Source organism: Aplysia californica, unplaced genomic scaffold, assembly GCF_000002075.1.
Source record: "Aplysia californica isolate F4 #8 unplaced genomic scaffold, AplCal3.0 scaffold00050, whole genome shotgun sequence".
NCBI classification, from domain to species: Eukaryota; Metazoa; Mollusca; class Gastropoda; order Aplysiida; family Aplysiidae; genus Aplysia; species Aplysia californica.
Genome location: NW_004797320.1, coordinates 688837 through 705304, shown reverse-complemented (window position 1 = coordinate 705304; position 16468 = coordinate 688837). Strand labels below are relative to the sequence as shown.

Here is a 16468-nt window from a genome sequence, read left to right as displayed (position 1 = left end):
ATCAACCAAGAGTGAAAAGTTGAGATCATTGAACTGCCTGTCACGTCAAAGATCAGCCACTCTCTTGAATGTGATCACATAAGCGTTGTAAAACTCGATAAAACAGTAATCTATAATGTTTGCCCCAGAAGGGATTACACTGAGGTGTAAACTGACTGATGCATTTGTTTTCCCCAAACATCGCACTCGCATCTGAGCTCTCCACCTAAAATTACAACACTCGCTGAGTGGTTAGGGCTTACAGGTTCACTCCAGGCGGGATCACGTTGAACTGTGATTTCTTCCCTGACAAATGCAGCAGTTGTCTCTACTCCAGAATTTTCCAGACAGACTGAATTTTAATTTTAAATGTGCGGTCACAGCATACCTACATGTACTGACCCCAAAAAACCTTCACCCATGGGAAAGCCTATAAGTAACAAAGTGCACAATTCACCGAAAAATTGACAGGAAGCAAGCTGAATCATCCAGAAGAAGAAATACGTACCAAAAACAACTACCTTGGAAGCAGCCACGGTTACTCTTAAGGATGCAGTTCACTGTTGAACATTTTTATGATTGAAACATGTCGAAACAAAGTTCCCTATACGGACACGGAATCTCTTCTGTAAACAGTTTGAAATTAACACCAAAGACCGAAAGAAAATACCAAGTAAAGTAACAATACTTAAGTGGGTAACTGACTTTAAGTCTAATGGCTCTGTTGAAAATAAAAGCAAGAGATAAAAATCTAGGGTCACTTACAGTGGGAGACCGATGCAAGTGCGCACTCCTGAAAATGTGGCAGTGGTGATGAAGTATGTGAGCGAAGAACCTAAAAAGTCAAGTTTGTCGTCATAGTATTGAATTAACTATTGCGGGAGAATCTGATCGGCGCATGTTGAAGTACCATCTAAAGTTTAAACCGTACAAGATCCAGGTACATCAACAAAGGCGACGCCAATGCAGCAGACAGAGTGAAAATGTGCAGGTGGCACAGTGGACCCCTGGGCTTCTCACAGTCCTGATCTCAACCCTCTAGAATTCCACCTTTAGGGGTAGGCCTATCTAAAGGCTAAAGGACAAAATATGTGGTACTAACTTTCAAACCCTCCAGCAGCCGAGAGACACTGTTACCACCAACGTCTGAGCCATCATTCCCCTGGAGCAAATGAAAAATGTCGTAGACAATTTCATCAAGCGCCTCAGAGCGTTTATCGCCCAAAACGGACGTCACACAGAGCACATGCTCTAACTTCTTTCAAACTTTTAATTTTTATTTGTAAATTTGTCACAATAAATCTGCATGGTGACCAAGTATGTCAGTATGTCTGTAAAATCTTGTGTTTCTATTTCTATCTCTATTTTAAGCGTTTTTATGGGCGTCTTCGTGGGTAAAGGTTTTTTTGGGTCACCTGGTAATGGTGCGTAACGATGAAGGCAGGTACTCGGCCAGAGATAGACAAGTAAAGGGATGGGGCAACTGGATAAGCGTAGATCTTGAGACCCTCGACAGGATAATAAGTGAAAATGGAACGCCTCATGCCACTGCGATTGGTCATCAAGGTTGACCACCCTTTGCTCACCAATTTCATAAACCCACCAAGGGGTCGAATTAGTTCATTTTAAAGGGAAGGGAGACTATTTTACCGGTTGTGGGCCTTAGCTTGGGTCACTGTAGATTCTTAATTTTAGATAGTGTTTTACTTCACTTGCAACACAATAAGGTATAGTGCCGAATTTAGAGGAGTTACAAGAGAGTAACAAACACAAAAAAGAAGGTGGAGAGATAAGGACGATAGATGTTTGATAAGAAAGAAGAAGCAAACCACACCAGAGCAACCGCCAACCACCCGCCAACCACCCACTCTGTTGATTCTTCCCTTGGTGTGTTGGCCAAGATCCTGTTCGCCAAAGATCCTGCATTTTCCTTGATTTTTTTTTTTTTGTGGAAATAATTTGTAACTGCATTCTCATTAAAAACAAAGGTAAAATAATGGAAAATTTCAACTTTCACAAGGATCTGATGCCAATTGTTCCAGTGAAAAATGAACTGCAGTGGGTAGACCCCTATTTGTATTTGCGGTAGACCGTTTCAATAAAATTTTTTATCAAAGATGAGCCCAGTCCTGAAATCTTAAAAATAAAATAAAAACATCTCAGAGACAAATAAATCATAGCTTTGAAATGAAAGTAAAAGTGCCATGTGTTGATGACCCTTTTACTTCTCTATAGCTGTGAATGCTGTCAGTGAAAATAAAGTAGTGAGCAATAGAAACATGGTTTCAGTTTCATAGGTGACTGGGTAATTTCATGGAAGGAGTAGGAATCGAATGAGGTAATGCTGCCTGTAACTTACTCTAACTCTAAGTCTAAGAAGCTCATGTGGGCCTAGCCATAAGATAACAGGTTGGTAAATGATATGCTTTCGATTACCAATATGACCAACATGAGGAGGTTCCAAGTTTGCTAGTTCTTCCTGGAGGTACACATGTAACATCTTCTCTCTGTCAAGTGCCCTGTCAGAAAGCGGCCCAGCCTGTGAAATGACCTTTCCTGTGGTATTATTCACTTTGACAAGCTGAAAGAAAAAGGGACCAAAACACTCCCAAACTAGAGCTAATGTAGGAAAATTGCATCATGTCCAGTGTATATAGAATTAAGTACAGAGCCATTATGCAAAAAATATTTTTTGTTTTATTTTCCAAATATACTCGAATCAACTTCATCAACAGTGCAACAATATTTGTGACATGCATATGAACAGGTGGGAAATTTGTTCAACTTCAGTCCATCACTTTTCAGTAAGAGAGCACAGCACATAAAAGAGAGCAAAGAGGTTTTTAAAACATTTCCTGACATAAACATGGACCAAAATAATAATAATAGATTGCATATATCTAACCCTCCATCCTATACAAATATAAGTCTAACCAAATAAGAGAACATAACTGCAACCACCACAAAGATGATATGATTGATACATCATGAAACATGAGAATGTTTATAATGTCCTGAATAGAAAGGCAGGCTTGTCAACTTTTTCAAACCCCAATCGCAGACATCCAGTGTCATGACATAAATTATGTAACAAATGACAAAAATTACTTCATGCGGGACTGGTTTTGGAGTAGTATAGCAAATGTCCTCTCAAATTCCTTGACTGCCAAATCTGGGACAGTCCCAGGAAATTCAGGACAGTTGTCAAGCCCGGAGATGTAAGCTCCTATATCATGAGTGTACAAGTACAAGTAAATGCCTTCTTCCGAGATGAGATCATTGTTTAAACTACATCCCGAGGCAGATCTTAAATTTGACATTCTCATTCCACAGCTAATTTTTCAAATTGTAGGTCGAATTCAATGCAAGGCCCTGTTGACCTGGCTACTATTTCACTATATATTTTGTTTTTGCCAATCAAAGTGTGGTATGGAAAATGTTCGTTTGGATTAAACAGTTCAGATTACAAGAATCTAATTTTTTAAATTGCATTCTAAAAAGTTTGAAAAATTGTCTATCGGAAGAGGCAATTAATTGTATTGGGCTCAGAATTATCTCGAGTACATGTACTAAAAACAGTAACAAAAGAAGCAAGTGTGTGTAAATCATGAAAGTGAAAGAGTCTGACTTCACAGTCTGTACACATGAAAAATCAGGTTTTTTTTATTCCATACAACAGGGAAATGTTTGTATAGAAAGTTTAAACAAAGTCTAGCGACAGAAAGATACTGACCTTGAGCAAGGTGGAACACATTGTTATAATTTTACACTTCAACAATATATTTATCAACTGCTTTTCTCTTCTTAAAATTAACACAGCAATCCCCCATGTGGATAATAACAAATTAATAAAGTGAGGCATAAGTGAAGGCTTATTGACCTCATAGATGACCCAAGACATATAAATAATCCGAACAGGCCAACCTGCTTTGAAAACAACCCAACATAGACAATTATCTCGGTTTCCTTTTCCATTGAAATCGCAATATTATTTATTAGTTTGGCATTTTGAGTATTCCTTGTACATTTATGCTTGAGCTCTTTGCAAATTGTTGTACTATAGAGTTTTCCTCACTGCATCCAATTTCACTTCATTTTCTCTCATTTTCATTTATGGTTTAAAAAAATCCAAGCATTCGTAACTTCACTTCACTCTGTCACATAAACGTGTGATCATGCCACAATGAAAAAAAATCAAACCATCAAACCATCCATATCACACTAAATAACTTATAATAATATTAATAATAATAAAAGTTTCTAGTTGACAAATTCTACAGAAAAACTTAGAATAACCTTCCCAATGAAATATGAGAGGCATGTAGGCCCATTCCCCTGTTGTGTCAATAAATTACGCATAAGTGACCCATACATACATTATACAGCAAAAAATGAAAAGTTGAGAACTCTCTACTCAAAATAGTAAAACAGCTGGAATCTCCATTTATGATTGAAATGCTTGAAATCTAAAAAAAAAAGCTAAACATAATAAATACAATCAAACCTGCCCTAATCAATGGCCACCTGCACAGTATAAGTCAACCACCTGTACAGATGGACACTTCCAATTCCTACTCTTACATATTTTTTACATTATACTGACACTGTGTAAGACAGCCACCTGTCTAATACTGACACTTTTCTCATTGACAATGGGTGGCTGCCCGAGACATTTCAATAGAATTCATCTCCCAATGACTCCTAACATACATTACTATTACGATAGGTCAACTAGCAGGAACTTCTTCGAAGACTGAAATAAAATGTTTCTCATGTTGACAAATAAAACCAAAACAACCCTAGATCAATGAAAACTTAACAACATTAACAAAGTTACAAATTAAGAATGGAATACTCAATAGGAAACATAAAGTGCTTTTAGTTTGTCCTCTACCAAAGGCAAGCTCTTAACTCATTCGGGACACGCCCGATAGCCTTGACCTCCGTTGGAGACACATCGGACGTCGATAGCATTTCTCGACCGTTGCATTCACACAAATGAAGGTATTCCAGGAAATAAACTTTTGGTTGACATTGCCAAGCCATATTTTATTTTGTATTTTTTAACTTTTGACCGTATAGCGTCCTTTTTTTGTAATTTTCTGTGGCGATTTATGAAGGCAGTCGAGGAGACAAAGAACACGGATCTTTGAGGAGTACTCGGGGTACCATACAAAGAAGGACTATTCGCAATGACTGAAACTATTTCTTCACAGTATTCGGACTGTAAATTGTGTTGGGGTGTGTTTTGAGCAGCGTTAAAGTTGTGCTCTAACTTTTACCTTGTTTGTTTCCGCATTTCTTCACTGTCAGCTTAGAAGGAAAAAAAATATGCTAATATCAAAAGGGGAAAAAATGTCAGACTTTCAAAGTTGACCCAAAATCGCGTGTCTCCGGGTGCAAATCTGGTCCAAAACCTGCGTCCCGAATGAGTTAATTATAGCATGCCTTGTTATTGAAGACTAAACTCAGGTTCAAACTGAACAGTCAGCCATTCATACCATCTTGTTAGCTGTTTACTTTTAAAATCAAACAATGTATGAAAACATAAACTTAACTAAGCAAAATGAAATAAATATTACAAAGAACAAAGCAAAGACCACAATATTAAAAATGGTCTTTAACTGCTGTACTGAGTGTCAACAATTACACACATAATGCTTTATGGATTCACTTCAGAAGATTATAAAAACAATTATACCGTATTGATAACGTTTCATGGAAGAGAGTTAATCTAATACATGATACACAAACACTTTTAAAAGTCTATCAACCATAATTATTATAAGTATCATTCTCTCAGATCTCAAATCATATGATTCAAAGTATTTCATTTTTTAGTTTAGCATTCACAAGTGTAAATCTGTCCTCCCCGGTCATAATCAGTCGTAAGATGCACAGTGCTATTAGGCGCTATGAGGCTCGAAAGGCTAAACATTGACTTTCCATGAATTTTTTGTTTTTTGGATCTATTGAAAGTTTAATGTCTTCTGCTTCTTTTAAGTTTTAAGATGAAAATAAACAACTATAGTAGACTACAAATATTTTATTTTGATTTATTTTGGAGGTGTGTGTGTGGTTTGTTGTGAGCTTGGGTGACAAGATAAAGGAATTTGGACGTCAAACCCTTTCAAACATTTGACCTGCTGGTGTGCAGCTGTGAGATTATTTATAGAACCATTACCTCATGGCCACATTGTTTCAACGTTCTTCATTCGCCCCTATTTTTAGATTTAGACCCATTTTTGAGCATGAATGGTCTGAAATATAAACAACTTAGCATTACTATATATATTAACACTGAGGACTCTGATTGGGCGGGGTAAGAATGGTAGCTCCTAGCCCACTTCACGCTTGTTTACGTAAAAAGTTTTACACTTTGATTGATTCTTAAAGCTCCTTTTTATTGTGTTCAAGAGGGTGTTTTTTAAAAGATTGATGTTCCTCTAGATCTCCCAAGGGGAGCTTCTTACTAAGAGGCCATTAAGGCAGTCTTTATGCAAGTGTGTGTGTATGTTTTTGTAAATGTGGTGTGTGTATGAGTGTATTTGTGTATGCATGTGCATATATGTGTGTGTGCACTCGTGTATTTATAGTGCTATTGCAATTGTATAATTAGGTAGCGTAAACATGGCACGTAAGCGGACTCGCGGCCTTCTGAGTGCATGGTTTCGGTGAAGTCAAGGTAATTCAAATCGCTTTTTCTCAGCTCTTTTACTATAACACACTAAATTTTGATGCTGTACACCTTGAAAAAGTTAAGCTTGTTTTTCGTTACAATAGCGTACTTTGTTTGTTTTTCTGAGTATTTGGAGAATCGCAGTGGAAAGCGAAGTCCCTTGCAGGGTTGGTGATTTTTTGGATTTTTAAAATAAAAACTAAAAAAAATCGATTTTCTTGATTTAAATCCGATTTTTAAAATTTAAATCCGATTTTTTATATTTTTAAATTTAAATAAAAATGTTGACACAGTTTGGGATTTTTAGTGGCTAAAAGTATGTTCTTTTAGTGCAAAATGCACTGTCTTTATTTCAACTAATGATTAATTTAAGCAACTGCAAAAAAAAGCCTTAATCTGCTATATCAGTGAATTATGTCTACAGACAAAAAAAATGAAGAAAATGTCAGTCTAAAAGGAGGGGGGGGGGGTAATTATGCATAGATAAACTTGCATTTTACTACAGTGTGTGTGTGCGTGCGCTTGTGTTTGTCTAAAAAGGAAAAGAAACAAATGCTATTTTCAATTATGAAAAAAAAGTAAATTGAATACTGCATTATTTTACTACTTAGCGACAGGGGAAAGCAGACTTTTAAGCATGATTATATTTGTCTACTAAACCTTATCTGTTTTATAAAACCAAGGAAAGGAATTCTGAATGTTTAAAGATGTAAAACCAGAATACATTTTTTAAAAAGTGATTTAAATCACTGAATTTTATTTTTAAAATCAATTTGATTTAAATTTTAAAAAAATCAACTGATTTCAATCAACCCAACCCAGGTTTTCAATTATGAAAAAAAGTAAATTGAATACTGTATTATTTTACAGTGAAAGGGGGGAAAGCAGACTTTTAAGCATGATTATATTAGTCTACTAAACATTATATCTGTTTTATGAAACCAAGGAAAGGAATTCTGAATGTTGAAATATGTAAAAACTGAATAAAAATAAATTTTTTAAAAAGTTCACTGATTAAAAAAAAAAAAATCAAGTTGATTTAAATTTAAAAAATCAACGGATTTAAATCGACCTGATTTAAATCAACCCAACACTGGCCCCTTGTGGTCGGAATGAAAGATCTGACGGTTCAAAAATTGACACCCATGCATTCGAATGCTTTAAGGAAAGAGTGATGGTTAAATGCCGTCTTTTAATTGGTAAACAACTTCTTTAGAGTTTTGAACGGGGCTTCCCCTGGTATATTTTTCGCCTTTGGCCATAACATGAATTATGTAAAATAACGACTCAAAAAAGGTACCAATAGAAAGAACAGTTCTTTTTCTATTAGAATAAAGTCACCGGCTTGGAATTATTTTGCATCAATCCTTTCAAGAAACTGCACCCCGGGAGCACTCAGTATACTACAGTTAGAGCTGCCTTGCTCGCCGCGGGAACCGGTGCGGTGCTGGCCGGGACAGCGCTCGGTGCTTTTTAAAATCAAAATAATCGTATTAGAGGCAATAAAATACTGATTTGCAATGTTCTCAAAGTCCCAAAAAAAATTAGGATCCATTTCTATGTTATAGTGCTTGTACTCTGTTAATGTGGAGATTTTTGGTGAACTTGGTACTCTTTATTATCTGCAGTCGGTTAGCAAATTTAGTACTGTTCGATTATATATTAAATTAAAACAGCTGCCAGTTTCTTAAAAATGGACTGAGAGGTTAAAGTATGGTATCAAAATTCACAGAAGATACAGGCCTTTCATGTGGAACAGATACATTTGACATACAGCTACTTAAAAAATTTAGTTTCTGTTACCTAGTACTAGTAGGACCTACAATGCTAACCCGTTGTTGTATTTAGCGTGAACACCATTCTCGTTAAAATTGCGTTTTGTCCATAAGCTTTTTTCCTGAGAATGAATAGTTTTCTACTTTTGTGTCTTACCTTATAGTGGCATAGCCAAGATATCTGCCAAATTTGAAGTCTCTATCTCAAATCTAAAACCCCCGTTGCTATGGAAACATGTTGCTCAACTTTGGAACCCGTTTTCTCCTTTTTGTGTTTCCGCACCTTGCATACTTAGAAGTGCCATATTTTTGTCAAATAATGTCTTATTTACTTCATTTTTCCCCCCAAACTGTACACAAATGGTGACAGTTTTAGGAAATGATATTGACTAAATTTTGAAATTTCATTTATATGACTGATATTGACCGGCAGGGACACAAATGATTATGCTCCTAGAAAATCTACTACTTTTAGGCCTTCTTTTAACAAAGTACAACAAACATTTAATAAATCAACACTTCTGTCATTTTTCACACAATCAGGAACATAGATGAATATATCAAATTTAATTAGTGTTTCAATGACACCCATTTCCCAGTATACAACATGTAACCCTTACCAAGTTATACTGTCAACTGAAATTCAGAAATGAAATATTTTCTCCCTTTTACCTGTTGTCCATGTGGGGCAAAAAATCAACATCTAAATAACATATGTGGGGCATCATGGTAAAACCAGGAGCTTGTCAAATTAATGAAATAAAAGAACCGGCATTTTCCTGGCCGTTGGACATTTTTTTAATGAATTTTCTTTTTTTGGCTCAGCACCTTTTATGCATATTCAAAAACACATTTCTGTATAGATCTACATTTTACTGTAAAACATTGATCAAAAGCACAAAAATTGTAAATGTAAAATTTTCAAACTAGAGTTGTTAAGTTATAGTTGAGAGCCGCTGAATCAAATGATATTTGTCGTCTCAAAATGTCTTAGCCAAGAGGAGGGGGAGGGAGTAGGCCTACTACCAGTTCAACTGACTAAAATGACAAAAAGTATGACTCTGGTGTAAGAGTGTCTTAAAAGTTCTCCATTCTATCGGACAGGACAGCATATTATCAAGTCCATCTGAATGAGACTGAGACTATAAGCTCCATATTTCTTAGTACCATCGTAACATTTTACCATACACTAGGAGACAGGAAGAAATCACTATTTAAATTCATTCATTGAGAAAAACAGGAAACAAAGATCTCAAACTTCAAAGTGGTGCTTTAACTTTAACCAGAAAGGCTGCCAATTAGAGTAAATATTTTACAACAAATAGTATACACAGTAAAACCTTGGTATGTACTCTATTTTGGACCCAAGATTTTGAATGTCTTAGCCAAGGGTTGTGTTAGCCAATAAAAGTAAAAATACTAAAAGGGACTTCGGGCTTCAGAAAGTAAACATTACAGCCGATAGTACATTTTAAGTCTACTACAAGGTTTTACTGAATAATAAAATAAATAACTTAAGAGTTCATCAAATCAAAAGAAATTTCGTATGTAGATTATGACATGTTTTAGCCATTTACCTCACGAATAAAATAGTTTGAGTTCTATCTCAAAAATGAAAACTTCTTAAATTCAATCACTGAAATTGAAATACCCTGTTATAAATCATATATCGGCACTTATTTTGACATACAGATATAAAGCATACATTATGCCATGGAAACAGAAAAAAGTGCTAGCTGCTCTTCAGATTTGCAAATGCTGTAGAACTAACTTCCTTTTAATTTGAGCACTGCAACACATCAAACATTTGCCATTCCATAAAGTTTTCTGGACAATGAAATCTGACTTTGAACCAGAGCTTTCCAGAAGGTGTCTAAGGCACTATACAGTCTTAACAACAGAGATGCCAGTAATCACTGTATCATAGTATAGTTATAGCTCTTCATGCCAAGGTGTGAAGTCATACGTCTTGATTTCCTCTGACCTGAGGTTCACAAAAAAAGCACACTGGAAACTCAGCTGTAACTGGAATGTAGAGTTCCACAATGCCTCTATTAAAAGATTGAGAAGGGCACTGACACACCACACAGGATAAGTACTATCTCAGAAGTACATCTTTCAGAATAAATAACATTGTGAAGAAAGAAGATGTAAAACCCTAAAGAAATCCTAGATTTAGAAGCTGTTCACTCTTCATAACATAGAAGAGATATAACATCAACTTCTTCAACGCCATGTTGACATACCTGGTACCTCATGGATTTGCACAACTTTCCACATCTTGATATACCCGGGAATGCAAAATGTGTTGTTTAGAGCAGGTTAAAAACTAGCAACAGTAACTTGTGATGTCATCTCTTCCCCATTATAGTATAGCTACCATACTGCAGTCATAAAACCATTCAGTGTTTCTTCAGTCATTCATCATCATAAAATACCGTAGCGGTCAGTATTTCTCAAATTTCAAAAGTACAAAATAATCATTTAATTTCTGCCCATGACAACAAAAATGTAATTAGCATTCAGAACCTGGACATTCAACTCAACAATCCTTTCTATTACTCCTGATGAAAAGCATAAAAATCAAACATTTTGAAACTGTCGTAAATCCCCTGAGCTTAAGACATGTTTCAGTTCTGTTTCTACAGACAACTGATCTCCCATAGTACGGAGCTGGCGACCGCATGTGGAGCACATATAGTGGTCACCCACCAACCGAAGCAAAGTGCCCGAAATTTTTTCTAGATGGTGGGGCGGGGCACTACTGGGTCGTTCTGGTGTCACACCACGAGGACGGGGCGGATTCGGTGTAAGGAAGACGGCATCTAGTACAGGAGGGTTCGGAGTAGTGGGTGACGTTGGGAAAGACGAAAAACGGGAAGATCCTCGACTTTGTGGTGATGCATCTGCTAGGAAATTGTCACCAAGTACATGGTGCGACTGGATGTGTCTGTCTATAATGACCCCAGTCGTGGTGGTCGTATCACCACAGCCCGTCAGCAACGATGGAGAAGAAGCAGATGCAGCAAGGTGTTGAGAAGAGCCATCTTCATAAGCTCCAATTGTATCATCTGTTCTTGGATTTTCCAAATTCGGGTATTGTTCTTTTTCACTATCCATGTCTCGTTTTGCTCCCATACTATCGTTAACTTCGGTGGAGAGCTGAGGAGGAAATACCAAACAATTTAAAGATTATGAATTTACTTTAAAAAAAATAATTTTGCACATGACATAATAGAATGCAATACATAAAACAAAGTGTTACACTACACGCAAATTTTGGGCGCATAATAAAACAAAAGCTATTATACACCTGAATGACGCATATGCAAAATTTTCTTTTTTCTGTTCTCCTTTCCCGCCTTCTTCCTCTAAGCCTAGTTTCTCCTTCGCGCTGTGAGAAAAGCACAGGCAACATGTTAAAAGGAGCAAAATTCTAATCATGGCAAGAATTTCAACAAAAGTTGAAAGAATTTGAGAGCGAACACAAACGTTCTTTTGTCTTAAAGAATTCAACCAAATCGACAACGAACAATATATCCCGAAAGCCTTCCACAACAACTAGCCAACAACTAAGCCTACTGTACCACCACCACAACAACAACTACAACAACAACAATCACTAATACTGCTGCTGCTGCTGCTACTACTACATGTACTACTGCAGCACTACTACTACTATTAGGGTCGTAGAGTACGTCCACCTCATAGAATAAGGAAAATCATAGAAAGTACAATGAGTGAGGAGATCCAGCTAACCAATCACTGTTGGGTGGACCGAAAAAAATATCGGGGCTGTCATCAGACCAAACCCATGTCATTGGTGTGACAGGTCAGAGTTCTACTGACTGATCTACTGGGACACCCCCAACCCTCCACCTTCATTATATTATTATGGACCCGAGAAATCGCTTTCAAATTCAATCTGAAGGCCAATGTAACGTAACAAGTTGCTATATTTTGTTTATGTGCCACGTACCTGATATGGGTGGGTTTTTTGGTGTAAATTTTGCACTCAGTTTTCGGGTGTATAATAACGTTTGTTATAATAAACACAAATTCTGAGTGTATTATACCGTTTGTTATTTTACGCCCAAAATTCGGGTCCAGCTGGCCACTAAAACCCTAGCAAAATCAGTTGGTTTCAAGGAAATATCAAGCCTAATTGCACAACATCAAATTAAGATAAAATACAGGGGGTTATGCTCCCCCTGAAACCCCCTAGATTTGTTTTAGGTTAGGGGGGCATGCCCCCCTGAACCCCCCCTGTTGTTACAAACAAGTGAAATACAGTTGAACCTCATTGTACCGCCCCATGTTGTACCCCCCAGCCCCACTTACGCCAGGTTTTGCCAATGTACAAAAATGGATGCCTATATAAACATTAGTATTTTTGCCTTGACACTGCCATCTGTCGAGTTGTCCCGGTCCTTATTAACTCTTAAATACAATTTCACCCAACATACCACCAACGAATTGACCGCCAGAGGTACACACTGCACACAACACCCACTGACTGACTATTTGATGATCATTCTCCCACGAGAAAGACATAGAAATAGAGAGAGAGAAGACTCAGCTCTGAATTGAATAAATATGCATGTAATATCACCAAGTAAAAGGCACTTTTCAAACACATATTGCAGAGCAGACTCATGTTCCTTGACATTGGGCAGTCGAAGCTATACAACAGTGAAACCCTGTTGAACCGCCAGCCCCACTGTTCCGCCAACTTTATGCCCGTTCCAAGGGCAGCAGTATAATGAGGTCTGACTGTATTATAACTATATATAACTAAATAATGCAATTTAGCCTTAAAATATTGTTTGTATAAAACCATCCATACGTCTCATATAATAAACTAATAATTTGCAGTAAAGTCAAGATTAGTGTGGTGTACGTGTAAAGCAAAGAGATAAGTGCATTAAAAAATGCTGCAACTGAGTTCACAGCGCCATGAACGTAGTTTGCAGGCTATGTTCACGGGGCCCTGAATGTAGTTTGTGTTTTCATCAATGCTTTTCTCAGGGGCTGCACTGCAGTCAATTTTCTGTAAATTGTTGTCTTACCTTTTCAGCGTTAACACTGTTTCTTTTATTTTATTGTAAATACCCCTCTTTGCCACTTGCTTGATGGTGGTAAGACGAAAATCTAGATCTAGGACTCGGCAATGGGGTTACAAAGAGTGAAGTTGGGAATCTCAACAACTACGATTGAGAAAACAAGCCGAGCGAGCTGTTCTCTGTCGGCATCAGTACAGTGGAACTCGGATTCAACGAGGTCGCCGGGCCTGACCTAAAATCTCGTTGAATCCGAGTGTTCTTTATAGCAAACAGTAATGACATGAGGTTTTTTGTATCTAGATAATTACAGGTGCTGAGCAAGTAAAGTAATGTATAAAGAGAAAAGTGGTGCCTGAAATGCCTGCATACTATGAGCAGCGCAAAAAAAAAAAAAGACTGATTCGTTCAAATGCATGCCTGTGTCATTTCGATTGTTTGCCAAAAAGTTGTATTGCTGTGTAGAGCCTAGCATATAAGGCAACTTTTGATTTCATAGACCAACGCACAATTCATTACGTAGATCTACGCCAAGACTAGCTTATCATTAAAATAATGATCAGTTGCCGGGGGAAAAAAAGACTGTGATGCGTTTGTATCTGTGACGTTCCACTTCCACTCAGACCGATGGTGTCTCTCCCAGTCAAATGTGTGTGCAGGCCGCCCATTGGACCCCGACACACGCTAGAGCAGACACGTGCGCGCGCCAAAAACGTATGTATTGGTATAAAAAAGCCAGCTGATTGGTCGCAAGCAATCGGCTAAGTGACTAATGGTTCACGAAGCAGGTGCAGTGGAGGGTATCTGGGAATAGAAAAAGTTCGTTGTGGGAGAAAAATGAGTGAAGCCACATTTGCGGGGACTGTTCACCCTGGAAGCGACCTTGTTGAACCCGAGCGTGCTAATTTAAGCATTCGTTGAATCCAGGAATTTTTATTCCTTGATTCTAAAGTAGAAAAAAAAACAGGCAACCCATCTCCTTTCGCTGAATCCGAGTTCTCGTTGAATTTGAGTTCCACTGTGGTATCAGTTTGTTCAAAGGCCAGCTCTATTCGGACTCGAGCCGAAATACAATTTTTATCTATTCTGACTCGAGTCCGAATATGGGTTTTATCTATTCGGACTAAAAGTGTTTTATTTATTCGGACTCAACTTCAAAGTGAGTTATGTGAGTGTAAGGAGGTTACATAATATAACTGTCGTCGGGGAATTTTACGTAAAACCAGAATTAGAACTAGAATTGCCTAAAAGGACTGTGTAATTGTGTCAAAAGTCAAAAGACTGCACTCTCATTAGATCTACTAATGGCAGTGTCTAAAAGTACATGGTAACCGACAACTCAGGGTCTTTCCGCCACCACTACAGCATCATCATTACTTCCACCACCATTCGTTTTTCCACATGTATAATTTCATCTTGTTGTGAGTTATAGTTTTTCTGTTATTATTTTTCTTAATGACATCGCACAAAACCGACAGCTGTGGCTTCTTCCCAAAACCTCTTCCCCCAGTAAGCCGAGAGTGCCATATCGCTACGCGTAATCTCATTGGTCGACTTAATTAACTTTGCCCCCCGGAAAGGTAAACTCAACTTAGTTGTTCTGTTCAAACTAATGATCCAGGCATAGTACCAATTTAGATAGATCTAGAATCTAGTAAATGGATATTCAAAGCTCACGTCTCGATTGTTGTTATTATAATTGAAAAAAAATTTAAAAAAGCTGGAAATATTTAGGAACAAGAGTCCGAATATAATTTTTGTCCATTCGGACTCGAGTCCGGATAGTCACTTCGCTTCGTTGTTCAAATCGATGATCAGTTTTCAAGCCAGGTTTTATTTCTTTCACTTGACTGTTGACAACATTTACCTTTTCATTGACTGAGAATAAGTTAGGCGGAGCGATTATTCTCACCCGGGGTGAGGATAAACTGGATATTATTCTCACCCGGGGTGAGAATAAAATTTCATACTATTCTCACCCTGGGTGAGAATAACGACAGCCTACTATTCTCACCCGGTTTTTTCGTTTTGGGCATCACAGGACCCCTGTCACTGAGCGCTTCAGGTGACAAAACTCGCCTCCCTCCCTCTCTCACTCCGCTGAGCGCGCGAGGCGACTAAAATCGCCGTTGCGGGCCAGCTCTCGAGTGCGAGAGGCGACTATTGTCGATTTGGGGAAAAACCCATATCTTTTGACCAAATAGTGTCACCTTTTGTTGCTACAGTACAGTATTAATTTATTGGTTGTGTAATGGAAAATTTTACTCTTGGATGGTTTCATCATCATCATCCAGTGCCAGATCTGCGACAGACATCGGCGATCATGATTTTCCATTCATTCCTTTGCTCGGATGCTCTAAAAAAAAGCTACATTTCCCTGATCTTTCCCTGTTACCCATTTATTTAGGTTCCCTAAGTATGTTGTTCTGAGCCTACCCCTGCCTCGCTTGCCCTCAATTTTGCCAGTGAGAGCTAGATGTTCATGGTTTAACCAATCAAAATTAAGATAAAAATAAGCCTTGGGTCTAGGCACTGCATTCCTTAAAAATAATCGTGGGTTCTGCTAAGGACAACAATTAAACATGTTTTTTTGTGTTGTAAGCAATTCCAACATTACAAAAATGACAAACTATTACTATTATTTCATTAAACAGCTTTCAGTTACGGCCATTATTTTTAAAAGGGAGTGTATACAGACCCGGTAACCGGGAACAAAGTCACAAAGTATAAAGACCCGGTACCGGCATTCTCAGACCTGGTGAGAAGAAGAATATTCATTTTATTCTCACCCAGGGCCCGGGGTGAGAATAACATTATCGAAGTGTATACAGACCCGGTAACCGGGAACAAAGTCACGAAGTATACAGACCCGGTAAGGGAGCTCTTTTGTGATTTCGGAAAGTTTCAGCGCCCAGACCCGGGCCGGTAGTGTGTGTGTGTATGTGTGTGTGTGTATTTGAGAGAGAGAGAGAGAG

At 37.8% G+C, this 16468-nt stretch overlaps 1 long non-coding RNA gene across 1 annotated transcript in view; it reads right to left on the bottom strand.

Moving 5' to 3' along the window:
* Positions 1 to 7902: 7902 nt before the first annotated feature.
* LOC101856244 overlaps positions 7903 to 16468 on the bottom strand; it is a 12424-nt gene continuing 3858 nt past the window's right edge. Inside the window, exon 2 of the long non-coding RNA XR_220175.3 lies at positions 7903 to 11595. This is a non-coding gene — a long non-coding RNA (uncharacterized LOC101856244). The remainder of the gene's footprint in view (positions 11596 to 16468) is intronic.